This window comes from Urocitellus parryii, chromosome 5 (genome assembly GCF_045843805.1).
Source record: "Urocitellus parryii isolate mUroPar1 chromosome 5, mUroPar1.hap1, whole genome shotgun sequence".
Taxonomy (NCBI): domain Eukaryota; kingdom Metazoa; phylum Chordata; class Mammalia; order Rodentia; family Sciuridae; genus Urocitellus; species Urocitellus parryii.
In genome coordinates this window covers 197,716,966-197,731,453 of record NC_135535.1, presented here as the reverse complement: position 1 = coordinate 197,731,453, position 14,488 = coordinate 197,716,966, and the positions used below count along the sequence as shown (strand labels likewise).

Sequence of the window (14,488 nt, the reverse complement as noted above, 5' to 3'; positions counted from 1 at the left end):
GGCTTACACCACCAGAAAAGGGACACTTCTGTTCAAGTCTGCAGAGCTAGTGGGCCACGGAAGCAGAGCTGGGCATCCACTCTTTTCATGGTTGGACCTTTAGTATTTTTTGGTTAGTGGTGACCACATGGTGACTGCTGCCTGCCTTGCTGAGGAAAAGGACATTTTCATAGCCTGTGTGTGAAGCACTGTGCTGTCACCTCACACCGTCCCTGAAGTACATTCCCACCTTCCCCACTGCATTCTCGCCAGAAGCCCCCTTTTGCTACATCCCATCTTGCCCCGCAGCCTCCTTGTTCCCTAGAAAGTGTTGAGAACAATGTTCTACTTCTTTTGATTCCTCCTCACTTCTTCTTCCTTCATGCCCTTCATCTGAGCTTTGTCTCTGTCCTCGGTTCTCCTAGATCCCTGTCCCAACACACAGTCTCAGAGACACACTCACACGAAAACCCAGGAGAAGGCAGACGGGGAACCACACAGCCCTGGGTCCACCTGAAACTCTTCAGATTTCTAAGGCATTTTCTGAGCCCTTTTCATCTCCAAAGCACTATGCACAGAACACCAGAGCCAGGAGGCGGCTTGAGGAATAATCCTGTGACATCTAAACTGCTCCATTCTGCAACAGGACCCTGAGTTTCAGAGAAGGGAAGTGACTTCTGCCCAGCGAGCTGGAAGTGGCTCTAGGATCAGGCAGGGAGCAAGAAAATCTGTTCAGAGCTGGCAGGGCTCCGTGCCTGCTTCCTCGCAGGTCATCCTTCACTCTCTTTGGGCCTGCTCAGATTCTGGTGTCGGTAGAGAAGTGTCCAGATGAAGGATAGGACCTTGGGATCATAAGGTGACAACAGTTGGGCTAGGGGTAGTTTCTGACCAGTAAGAAAGGCAAGTTTCAGCTGCAGGAAAGCCAGCATCTTTCTGCACACTTCTAGGTGTCCAGGGGAGACTGCGAGGCCACCTCCAGCCTGCTGATTAAGTCCCTCTGTGCCTTGGAAGCTACATGGAGATGAGTGTTCAAAAATTTGAACAAAAAGTCATTCCCTATTGAACTCGGAATAGTAGGTGTGACCCATCTTGTCCAGATTTTTGAAAGGTCAGACTAGGTTAACAGAGAACATCTTGGATTAGTCACTATTGGAAACTTCCTGAAATTCTAGTTTCTCCCCATCAGCAGAGAAGAGTCTCTCAGACACAGGATGTGTTCCCAGCCCCTGTCTATGCCCATCACTTGGACTCCCATGGCACAGGGCTCTCCTTGGCCACACAGGCAAGCCCATGCTTTGCTTCCAACACAGATCCACTCAGCTACCCCTTGCTGCCAGAGGACTGTGTGTACCACGGCAGGTTACCCTGGCAACATCGAGTAACACATGAGCTCTATTCCCAAGAAACCGTGCCTTTCTATTTCCTGTGTTAGTGATAGGAACTCTGTTTCATAAATAGAGGACCAAAAGTAAAATTGAATCCTGGTGTTTTTCCCAGGACTGCCATTCAACTTCTTGGCAGAGGGGGCATGGAGGAGTAGGACTGGCCGGGAGTCAGGGCAGCTGCTCCTCTCTTCCCTGTGATACGTATGGGCCAAGCAGCATCTGGCTCCCAGGGAGGTCTCCAGGCTCCCGTAGATCCTTACCTTGACTCCTGAGACATGGGCTTTGTAGCCAAGCTCATGTCAAGCCAGCAAGTGTGCCAGCCTCCCCAGGCCTCAGCTTCCTGTCTGCTAGAATCCAGAGGATTAAATGAGTCAGGGTGAGCACTCCAGAATGACCCTTTGAAATGACGCCTATTCCCGAGTCCTCTGGCCATATAGTCCCTCTACCAAGATGGCTGGGATACTGTGCCCTGCTCAGGGGTGGGGTGTTGAGGCGTGCAGGGAACACTGGTGAGAGCACAGATGGGTCGTGTATTTTATTCTTCTAACATTTTGAATGCTTTTTCCCCTTTACTCCTTACAGTGGCCCCATGAGTCCAGTGTGGCAGGCATCTTTCCCTTTTACAGATGAGGCGACCAAGGTAGAGAAAAGCTAGTGGCTTAGCAAAAATCCCAGTATTTCTTTGATGGGATGGTCCCAAGGCCAGTGTGCTTTTATCTTATTCTATGACTCTTTGGACAACCAAGACTCTGTCTTTGAGTTAGGAACAGAAAGCAAGGAGCAGAGAATAGAAAAGGAGGGAGGGGGAAGCTGGACCCGAGAGAGCTGTGCCCTGGTTCTTCCTGAAGGTCAGCCACAGGGCCAACGACAATGCCAAGCTCACCTTACTCCTGGTTTCTTCAAGCCTCTGGTCTGGGAGGGAGGACTGAAAATTTGCCAGAAAAACGTTTTGTAGCTGGATGGCCTTTTGTAGGGTGACTTACACGAAGAATGTAAAAGGATCATTTGAGGCCAGAGAATTGGAACAGGATACATGGCGGATGAGAGTGGTGAGTGTGAAGGGTCTTCACCCCAAGAATATGGTTCCTGTGGCTGATTTAGGGCTCTTGCCCAGCCCGGGGCTCCCAGGAGCCTCATGGGCTCTTCCTCTGCCTGCCCTGCTGTCTTCCGATGACTTACCATGTTCCAGGTGGTCCTAGAAATATCTTAGAATGGCGTATGTCACAGCCACCTATGTCATGACTCAAAATAGACTGCGTGAGACCAGCCCGGGCTCCCTTGGTAACAGATTTGAAGACAGTTGAGCATCTTTGGCAACTCTAAAGTTCACTTCCCGTGAGAGGCGCCCTCTTGTAATGTTTTAAAATATACAATAATATGAGAAAACTCTCGGGGCCTGGAATATCTGTCTTAACATTTGAGATAGATTTCGCCCTTAGAAGGGAAGAAATAAGAATAAACATTTTCAGAAGTCTGCCTTGATGCGTTATTATCAGCACATCTAAGGCAGCTCTGGGTAGCCCTGGGTATGGCTCGTCTGACTCCTATGAAAGGCTCTGCCTTAAGAAAAAAGGAACGTTGATTGATTAGAATAAAATGTCATGGAAATGTGCAAGTGCTGACCCCCCGAGGTGGTAAAATACCAGGTTGGGGGAACCCTCCGGGCACCCATGTCAGGATTAATTGGCAGTCGTATTAGTAACAAGCACGACCCAGGCTGCACCATTGTCGGCAGATTCCTTTGACTTGTACAAAATAGTCGCATGAAAAACAAAGAAACCTTAATAATTATGCCAGTTACTTCATCATCTGTACACTTGAGTGGTCTGGTAGCTGGATATTTAAACCAAATGGACTGCACTTGTCACTTATTTGAAGTAAACACCCTGGGAGAGGTAAGTCAGCGCTGGAGACATTTCCCTTTTGCCTCATGGTGTCCTGCTTAACTTTGCTGGCTTATCGGGAGGCCTATTTGTAGACCTGAGTTTCCATGTTCAGATAGAATACAGTTGTCCCTTGACACCTGCGGGGGAGTGGTTCCAGGACTCCCCAAGGATACCAAAGTCCATGGGTGCTCAAGTCCCTTACATAAAGTGGCATAATATTTTCATGCATCCTTCCCGTCCTCCCGTGTAAGCATCTATAAATTGCTTATAATACTTAATGTCATGCAAATAGTTGTTAAAGTGTATTGATCTGGGAATGATAATGAGAAAAAAGTCTGTTCACGTTCAATACAGACGCAGGACTTTTGTTGTTGTTGTTGATTGTTATGGTTTGTTTGTTATTTTTATATTCTATTTTTTAGTGGTAGTTCGACACAATACCTTTATTTTATTTATTTTTATGTGGTGCTGAGGATCGAACCCAGGACCTCACACATGTGAGACGCGCGCTCTACCGCTGAGCCTCAACCCCAGCTCCTGTTTTTTGTTGTGTTTTGTACGAATATTTTCCATCCAGATTGGTTGGCTCCCCAGTGAGGAGGGCAGTAAGCCTTGGGCTCAGCTGCCCTGCCTCTGCCTGGCTCAGTCCCTTTCCCCTGTAAGTGTTGTGACAGGTCACAGGGCAAACACTCAGAACCAGGGCCAGCAGGACAGCTAGAGGAGAGAAGCCGTCATCCCCATCGGCCATCGGCAGGAGTTGTAGTGAACAGCGTGAGCCACAAAGGTTCTTTTGTTTGGTTTTGTTTTGTGCGCCAAATAAAACACCCCTGTGGGCGGGACAGGGAGGGCCAGCAGTTGCAGATCTGAGTTTAGGTTTGCTCCCCTCATCCTACTGGGGCTTTCATGGGAAGGAACATTCTAGAATGGAACTAGCAAAGAGGCTCACTTGGTTCTAGGAGCAGTGAGGGCAGGATCCATGTGGACAGCCTTTGCTTCTTGCCCAGATCAGCGAGGCACAGGTCAGCCCCTCCCCTGCTGCACCCCAACAGGCAGATGGTCTTCTCTGGTGGTCAGACCTCCTTATCCCTCTGGAGTTTGCGGAAGGGACAGTGCTACCCGCACCCCCTTGTGTGGATGGTGGTGAAGTGTAGGGGAGCAGGACTTGAGATGGGTATCTGCCTGGAGTGGAAAACCTCTGGATTTCAGTCTAGGTCCACACCTCCTGCCTCCCAGCCAACCTCCAATCTTTCCTTCTCTTCTCCAAATAGTGTCCCGCTTCTCCTGCCGCCTGGGCAGCATGGAACCCAGCACTTGCAGGAGGTAGGAGGGGCAGGGGGCAAGACTCCTCCATGTCCTGCATGACAGTGTTGGAGTCATCTACATGTGGACAGCCCTACCCCTCCTCCACACTCCAGGACCTCATTTAGACCCAAACAAAGTCTCTTTGTTCCAGATAGGGCCAGGCCAATCCAGGAATGGCTTTGAAACCCTTGCCAGGAACTAAACCCCCAAAGTCTAGAGGTGGCAGAAAGGTGATTATCCAAACCTGCTAAACACCCAGGACTCCACTGTCCGTGACCAAGGGAGAATCTCAAGTGTTGAGTGTTCAAAGGAAAGCTGCCAATGGGTGCTCTGTAAATCATTTGTGCCGGCAGACTGACCCCATTATGTCAGCTAATCCTGGAAATACAGGAGGTAAATTTAAATCTTCGAGCATGAAGCACTTAATCAATATTCTAAATGTTTTTCTTGCAATTTATGCTTGCAGAGCAATGGGGTGCTTTGGCGTCCCGTTAATCTTCCACCAGAGAAGAGGCACTGTGAAGGAGGCCAGGGTGGTAGGATTTTGCATAGGATGCCCCATGGGAGAGCAGTCCTGGGACTGAGGGAGAGGTGCTTATTTCCATCCCAGGTTCCTGGCAGAGAGCAGGAAATTCTTACCCTGAGCGTCTTACTCCCTCCTCCCAGTAGGGTTGGGCTGGCCCCCATGGGTACTTCATTGGGCTCTCCTAAGTGAGAATCCTGACTCTCTCCCAGTGCTGTGTGATCTGGAGCATGTTACTTACCCTCTCTGAGCCTCTGTGTGAATTTTGAGGTTCTTGTGAGCATTAAAGAACAGCGCAAATACGCAAAGGTTCCAGCACAAGGACTGTCCAACCCTTGGCGCTTGGGAAGTGACCACACTCTTAACCCATGTGATGCCCTAGAGCCTTAGAAAGATAGAGCTCTTAAGTTTTGCCTTCTTCATTTGTAAGAAGGGTTTGAAAGGAACATTACCTTGGCATTTTTAAGATGTCAGTGTAGAAAGTCCCGTGGATGGAAGGGAACAAAGGTGTGGAATAGTCTTTGGACCCCAGGCCAAGAAGGAAAGGAAATCAAAGGACACTAGAGAAAGGACCAGGTCTCCAGGGTTGGAGCTGGTCTGGATCCTGCCCCTCTGCGCCCAGCAGGCATCTCCTGGGGGCTCCCTCCTGACCATTGGCTTCTTGGAGATGTCAACTATCAGCTCCCCTCAGGCTTGGTTACCTGAGTGCACTGTCTGCCAGGGTCTTGCTGCATCTCTAACCAGTGCTGACCTTGGGGACAAGTGGCATAATAGTTAGTGTGGAAAGGACACTGTTTCAGAACCAGCCCAGCTGCTGAGCCCCAAAGCCCAGAGCTCTTCTAACTTCCCCGTATCTGCACTCTACGGGTCCAATTATGTGCTTATTAATTTTTTTATATTAAAAAAAATTTTAATTTTTTAAGTTGTTGATAAGCCTTTATTTTATTTATTTATATGCGGTGCAGAGAATCAAACCCAGTGCCTCACGCATACCAGGCAAGTGTGCTACTGCTGAGCCCCAGCCCCAGCCCATGTGCTTACTATTGATCTTCAAAATCTTATTTGTAGAAGCGCATCTGAAGCTGTTAATAACATATGTGAAATCATGGGTTCAGTGTGTTCTCTATTAAAATCAGTGTGTAAATATTGATAGTTTGTATGCTACCTACCTACCTAGTGGTGGTGGGTCCACCACCAGTGGTCCCGAAACCCCACTTTGAACACATTATAAACAATCTAATCTAGAACTTACTCCTGGACACTTTGCTTTGATAACTTGTATCAGCTCAGCCTTTTATGGTTTGATATTAATGAAGCAATACACAGTACTGCCCGTGAGTAATGTTTGCAGTAACCCCAGAAATCCAGGACTGTTATTCTTCCCATTTTTCAGACAAGCGACCTGAGGTACAGAGAGACTTGATCAAGAGAGGAGAAATAGCAAAGTGACATTCACCCCCCTCTGTGTTTAAATGCCTTCACTGTATTACCCAACTCAGAACACTTTAAACATTTTGTTTCTGGATAACATTATTCATCACTATAGATTAAATCAGTCCCTAAATTCTTGTTGAACATCTGGCAGATTGAAGTGTCGGACTGGTTCATAAACTAGCATAAAGAAAAATAATGAGGCCTATCCTGACTCCAACTGGTGTGTGGCAATACAACTCAATTCTGATGCTAACCACCTGGAGCTAGTGTTGGACCATGGCTAAGGGCACAGTCCCCAACAAGACTGCCGTCATTTTGGATCCCTGCTATGCATCAAGGTTCCCAGGCCTCCTGCACTTCTGACCAGCTGGCTACGTATTTAGGAGTTCGCAGGACACCCTCACATTGAATTCACTAGACTGAATGCTGTACTTAGGATATCAGTTTTAAATAAGACAAGTCCGGATCAAGTAGAGATGCAGTGGACAAGGCCTGGGGAGATCTCTGTCAGGGAATTTCTGTGCTCTCTCCCCATGAAATTCGGGCGTGTCACCCTCTTGCCACATGGAAATGTTTACCACCCAAGAAGCCCCACCAAGCTCAGTGTCCGACATTGACACTGGGGTGGCATTATGTAGGCTCAGTTGACAGAACTGCTGATCACGTGACTGAACGCACCCTCGCCCCTCCCCTCCGCTCCCTGGAGATCAGGCCAGGCTGACCTCCCCTGGCTCAAAGCCCCGACCCTGTGGCCGTTGGTTGGTTTTCCTGGTGACCAGCCGGCCTCCCAAGTCATCTCATGACCATAGACTCAGGTCGGATGCCAAGGGCTCCCGAGAAACAAAGACATGCCTGTCACTCCAGAAATTTCAAGGATTTAGAGGTTATCTCTGAGGAACCAGGAACAAAGCCACTCGGATTCTTTATGATACAACAATGCCTCGGCAGCGTTCATTGTTTTAAAAGGTAATTTTAATTCTAGAGATACACTCCTAAGAAAACCGGAATTGAAATCTTGAGCGTGAGCTTATTTTATCACTTATGAGCCACAGAGCTGTGGGCAGACTGTTTATCTCCTCTGCCTCAGTTTGCTCGTGTGTGAAGGCAGGAGGGCCTCCCGGGCTGTGACGAGGGTCCACTGTGTCCCTATGTGGGAGGCGTGCTCTCTGCCTCCCAGTGGTGGCTGTGACATTTGCACTGCTTGAAGGTTTCAAGGGGCCGTCGGCCCTGGGACACTCCAGCCCCCTTCATCCCACCTTCAGTAGCCCGGGGCCTGGCAGAGTTGTGAATTGCCCTGTGAGCCCTGCTTCCCAGGGACTTTCTGGTCTTGGCAGCCCCCTGGTAGGATTTTGCACAGGTAGGACAGACCTGATACAGATGAGAAAAAGTAATGAGGCCTTGTCAGAGTGGTGGTTTAGACAAGCCGTTTCAAGTCAGATGCTTCTCCACGGGAGGTCACTTGCCTCTCCTGATGTTCTTTGCTGAAGGTGGGCCGCACGCCCTTCTGCCAACCATGGCAATTTGTGAGGTCTCTTCAGTGACCTCATGGCTGTGAGCTGACCAGTCCCCTTGGGTCAGGCTTACTCCATGTTGGCCCTGGATCATCGTTACTGGGGACTGTCACAGGCACTGCAGGATATTTAGCAGCATCCCCAGCCTCCACTCTAGAGACCAGTAGCATCTTCCCCCCGTTGTGCCAACATAAAATGTCTCCAGGCATTGCCAGATGCCTCTGGTTGAGAATCACTGCCTGAAGGGGATTTCCTCAAAGACCCTTTTTTCCTTTCTCTCAGCTTTCCTCCTCATAGCAAAAGGAGCATAAGGAGGTATCAGCGCAAACTGGCACATTGGACCAAATCTTCCTGGGTGGCCCAGACAAGAGCAGTGCTCGGTTATACTTGTCCCCATCCCTGTGAGCTGTCATAGCAAAACACTTCACATGGGGTGGCGGAAGCAGTTTTTTTCTCAGAGTTCTCAAAGCTGGAGAAAAAATAATATAGAATACATAGAATATGGTGCATTTTCTAGTACCCACGATCAGGGTGCAGGCTGTTGGGTTCCTGTGGGACACCTCTTCCTAAATGGCCGCCTTCTTGCTGTGTCCTCACATGGAGGAGGGGAAGAGCTTTGGCTTCTCTTCCTCTTACAGGGCACAAATTCCATCCTAGGACCTGTCAACCTTATGGATGCCCAAAGGCTCTGCCTCCTAATGCCATCACACTGGGCCTTAGGGACCTTACACGTGAACCAAGGGAGACTCCGTATCATTCCCTGATACTATTCGGAACCCACACTGGGAATTTTCATTTTCCCACAACAGCACTCCCCTCCGAGTGGTACCTGTGGACAGTACCATGGTGACGTGGACCTGAGTGCTTGAGCTGTTTCTCGTCACTCAGTTTAGTGGCCTGCAGGAGCCTACAGCCTTCTGGGACATCACACTTCACTTTCTCCTGAGCAGCCTGTTTACCCGTCTAGCACACTGGACAATTCTGTGCTGGGGACATCTCAAAGGGGGCTTTTGCCACCTTAGTGGAGTGTTAATGCTGAACTACAGTGGGGTTCCTCACCATGGACTGGAGGAGAGGGGAGTCTTGGGGTGGGGGGCTGGGGGATTGTGACTCCACAGTTTGTGACTCTGGCAATGTGGTGCTGTCCCCGAGCCTTTTGGGTAGGAGAATAGCTTGGGCTGCGTATTATGGCTGCTATTTGCTTCAGAGTCTTTGCAAGGTTTCTACCATTTCTATACAATACAGTGCATTTTCTAGTACCCACTATTGTTTTTGACTCATTGGAAAAAAAAAAAAATTCCCAGTCTTGGCTGCCCCTGGCGCTTCCCTTACATGATGTTCTCCTATTAGAGTGAGTTTGTTTCCCTGCTCTGAGAGAAATGAGCTGTGGGGGCTCTTCTGGCAGCAGAGTGCTGCTAAGCTGCATCCCCCCCCCCCCCCCCCCCCCCCGCGCAGGCTGCTTCTAGGCTCCCCTGGCAGCCTCATGGCAGAGCCCGGGACCAGGCTGCCAAGTGGCGCTGGGGCCTGCGCGGTGGGCCCAGCTTTTCCCAGCATGGAGGCTGCTGGTGGCCTCCTTGGACTTAATCTTCCTAGTTCCAGGTGCCAGCAAATGAGCTCAGCGGGAAACTGCATCCCAAAATCCACCCACACCAGCCCTGGGAGGACAGAGGCTGTCTTAAAAACATTTTTTGAAATAACTGCTTATAGAGCGTTGTCAAAGTCCTTCAGCCAGGAGAGTGCTTGGATTCAGAGCTCAGAGTTGGGTATTACTCCATCAGTCCAGCATGCCAAAATGTATTTCCAATTGTGAATTTAAACCCAATTGGAAGCAGAAGGGTGCAGGCTGTAACTGATATCTAAAAACAGGACTGTACTCTTGGGGGCCAGGCTTCCTGGTAGGTACGAATGCGAATCACCTGCATCACGGTGTCAGGTGTAAGTAGTTGGTGCTCAGAAACTGAACAGGTGACATTTTTAAAATCTCACAGGAGGCATAGGGAAAAATTTGCCTCTGTCATTATCCTTTCCTTAATCCCTGGGATCCCACTAAGTGTGCAGCCTTCAAGCCCTGGAGGCTGTGACTCTCAGTTCGTTCTGTGGTCGGAGGGACATGGGGAAGGCACCTGCTGTGGGAGACAAGCTGTCCCAGGCAGCCTGCAGACATCAGGTGCTGGGCTGCCTCCGAGAAGCAGCTGTTATCAGATGGTGGGCTTCTGCAAACTCCATTCAAGTAATGATTTCTTTGTGATTGGCATGTTTGCATTGTCTCAAACTTCGGTTCAACATATTGTTAGAATACATAATACTGTAATTTAAGATTATTTTATCAGCAGTAAAGGGTTTTTATAATTCGTTTAAAAAGTTGTAATGGGCTTGAGCATCTTCGGTATAGTTAATAATACAGCATTTTATAGCTGGCAGTAAAATTTCAGATTACGGTTTTAGCGATTGTGCAGTTCTATTTTATAGTTTAATAATTGTTCAAATGGAGGAGAATGTAAAGTTCCTAAAAACCAATTTAATGACTTAGAAAAATAGCTTTTATCAAAATCTATTGCACACCTTTAATGAACCCAGATGTCACCTTTTCAAAAGGCAGGTCACAGGATCTATTTTTCTCAACCACGGTGTAGCCAGATGCCCTCTGAAACACACACAGTGCAGTGTCTCTGAGTTACAATTTTCCTTTTTTATGCTTTCATCCCTAATATCCTATAGATAGAATAAAACTATTTGCTAAGCGCAGGGTGATGCCCAGCCAGGCCAGAAGAGCCTCAGCTGAGCAGGCAGTAAATTGGTTCTCTTTTGACAAGGGTTTTCTTTTTACAGACAGCCCCTTGATCACACTGCCTCAACCCCCGCTCCAAGTCTAATAGAGTCTCTTATTAACGCCTCCAAATAACTCATACTTCTCCATTCTGTGAAGCGAGTGGCAAAAAGGGGAGCCCTACATTATAGTTTAATCATATGCTATCATTACAAGTAATAAAAATGCTATCATATAGTATTGGAGAGAAGGCACTATCTCATGTTGTCATTGGAAGCGCCATTTGTGTTATTATATTTCTGGAATTTGCTAGGGGTATGTTGTCCAATAACTAAATAAAAATGCTGGCCCTAGGCCAAGCACACCATGGGGAATCGGAGCCCAGGAGACCCTTGAGTGCATTGTGGTTCTTGGGTAGACCAACTCTGGCTCAGAGCCCTGTTTCTGTTTCCCAGAAATGACACCAGTCAAGGAAATGCCAAGTGACAGGTCTCTTTCCTGTCTGGGGTGCAGTTGAGGGACCTGGGTTCATAGCCCATCACCACTCTGTTACAACAGGGAAGGAGGGCTGCGCTTCCTAGCTCTGTGGCCCCATGGAGAGTGGAGGCGAGGCTCCCTTCACACACACTTTAAGCCAGTGTAGCTCAAGAAAATTCAGCACTGAGTGTGCAGGTGCTTGATGAGGGATCATGCATACAGTAGGCCAGTAGGGAGGTGGTTCGTTCTCAAAGGCACTTTTTTAAGAAAAAAAAAGGGTAGTTTTTTTTTGTGGTGGTTGTTGTTCTTTTTAGCTAGACATGGCAGTAGAGTGTACTTTGACATATTGTACATGCATGGAGTATAACTTATTCTAATTAGGATCCCATTCTTGTGGTTGTACATGATACAGAGTTACCCTGGTTGTGTTTCCATGTACACGGATGGGAGAGTTATGTCCGATTCATTCTACTCTCTTTCCTGTTCCTCTCCCCATCCCTTCCCTTCACTCCCCTTTATCTAATCCAGAGGACTTCTAGAAAAAGAGGTTGTTACACATAGGGGTTGTCTTAGCAGATGAAAGGGCCAGGCTTCTTGCTTCAACAACTCTGAGCTCTTCCTGCAGCCTAAGAAGGAAGGTCCTTTAATTTCTTTGATCCCGGAATTGCCATCTGTCTTGTGGAAATGACGAACAATACGTTACCTAGGAGGAATATAATATTTAAAATAAAATCCTCCAGCCCAGTATTCTGGGTCACTGTTTTGCCCTCATGGGTGGTCTTTGCTGTCTCTGAGGTAGGAGGAGCCTGTGCTAGGTGGCACTGGGGGACCTTTACCCTAAGACTCATCTGGGAAATCAACCTGGGCTTCCTACCGGTGTGCTCCCTTGGAGAAGGCCTTGGACTGAGCCAGGTGTGTATGATCACCCATTTATATGATGTCTTCCCCTTAGCATCATTTCTTTAAAAAAATTGGAACAACTTAAGGCTGAGGATGAGAAGACTAGGCCGTCCTCGGTGCATTCTGGAAAGAGCCATTAGGCCACTTGCACCTGTGGTCCAGAGGGCAGTGAGGGCAGCCCATCAGAAGGACAGTAATTCAGCAGTTGGACAATTGCTTAACCCAATTGCTGGGTAATAAACATGCTTAATAAAAAGGAAGAGGATGTCTGCACCATCTTGGCTATAAATATGCTCTCTCACTCTGGGTAACCTAGGAGAATACCTCTGAGCACACTTAGATCACCTACTATAAATAAATCCAATTTCTTGTATTCCCTACTGACCTTTTCTCTTTAGGACTTCTAACCAACCGTGCCTCCCTGAATAATGGGCTCTGCTCCTGAGCAAGCCATAGGCTTCATATATGTGGAAGAAAATGGCCCTGGTTCTCTTATAGTGTAAAAACCTAGAGATTTCCTCCTCTTTGCCTCTCATGTTTCAGGCCCTAGAGGGACTACATCATGGATGAGGATGTTTAGAGAAGAAATAGTGATGGCAGGCATTGGGCTGATATATGGCAGTTTTTCCTAAAGTGACCATTCCCTGCCTGCCCCTCAACTGCAGGGACCTCAGGTGGGATGAGAATACTCACCTCCCAGGCTCTCCTGGGAGCAGAAACCACCCTGCCTGGCCTGACCTCTGGCTTCTGATAGTGGCTGCATTTACAGGAGTTGCACCTGGTATCTGCAGTGAGGCTTAGGAGGAGCCCCTGTGCTTTGTACCCCTGTAGCCTCTGCATCACTTCTAGCTCTGTTCTGTTAGCTGTGTGACCCCAGGCTTATTACTGCACCTCTCAGAACCATCCTTAGCTGTCAGCAGGATAGTGAGAGCTGTTTAAGGGTTGAGGGAAGGAGTGTGGGGGATAACAGGTAGAGGTCTATCACAGAGCCAGAAGACATGGATTTTGGAGCCAAAGAGACTGGGTTCAAATCTCAGCACAACCACTCCAAACTCTGGAAATTTGGGAAAGTCCCAGCCTCTCTGAACTTCTGTTTCCAATCTGTACAAAAGGGAGTATTCTCTTCAAGAGGGAATATTTTTTTAAATGCATTTGGGATCATTCTCAGTGGAGGCTACTAGTAATTGCAGTGGTCAGACATCACTAGTTGCCTACTTGGTTTTCCTATTTTTTTCTGCTAAAAACACATTTAAATATATATATATATATATATATATATGATTACCTTGATTGTTTGCAATGATAGGAGTGTGCCATCTTCTAACCCAGAGGATGAACCAAAGCCCCTGGCCTGTTTTATCTCCAAGCAATGGAGTTTTTTATCAAACCATAGTCACCACCATAAGTCACAGAGCCATTACAGGGCCGCACTCAGCTGCACATAAATGCATGGGAGAATGAGAGGCTTAATAAATATTATCTGATGGTGAGAGGCTGCGGGTCTGATGAGACAGGCTTCATGCGCTTCTCATCAGGGACCTCAATGAATCTCTTCTGTTGCTCTTGCACATTTGCATTTCCAACTGCACATTTGAGAAAACTAACATTTCCTTTTAGGGCAGTCCCTCCTCCTTGCCTGTACACCATTGTCACTAAATGTTTGTGCTGCAAATCCACACCTCCCCCACCCCCTGCCACTAAAACGTCTTTCACACATTGTTTGGCTTCATCTTATTGTTAATTGGGCATAATTTTCTAAACTACAGCTCATAATTGCTTCTTGTCTGAGTATCTTACTAATCAAGCAAGTTAACCATGAACAAAAACACACAGTAGCGTGATGTATTTTGTAACCTCTGTTTGCCCCAGTGTGGGGAAAAGCAAAAGAGATGTAAGATGATCCTGTGAAGATAGGAAAAGAAACAGGACGCCAGGCTAGAGCGCCCTGGGGAGCTCCATGACAGGCTGCGCACGCGCCTTTCCCTCTGCCATTAGTGTAAAGTTACAAGTGCAGGCCTTCAGCATCGTGGAGCACTGGAGACTGACAGGGAGCCCGAGGGACGGCTTAGCTAATGGAGCACTGTTGATATATCTTACTGGATGGTGTCTCTCAGTGCATCCATTTTTAAATCAAAGGAATCACAGAGGATCATGAGCCACTTCTCTTCAATATAATGTGCACAGCCAAATTAGCCTGAGGGTTTACAGTTTACCCCTCCTGTCCCAGTCCAAGACTGACCAGAGAACACAGAGCAGCTAAGACATTGTCACCAGCAACTTAGAAGGACGTCCTTCTAAAGTGTCACACTTGATTCTCACAACCA

General features: G+C 47.9%; 1 protein-coding gene across 1 annotated transcript in view; it reads left to right on the top strand.

Annotated features, from left to right (window-relative positions):
• Positions 1-14,488, top strand: part of Gfra1 (GDNF family receptor alpha 1) — a 193,820-nt gene that overhangs the window by 167,398 nt on the left and 11,934 nt on the right. The gene's annotated exons all lie outside the window — the stretch shown is intronic.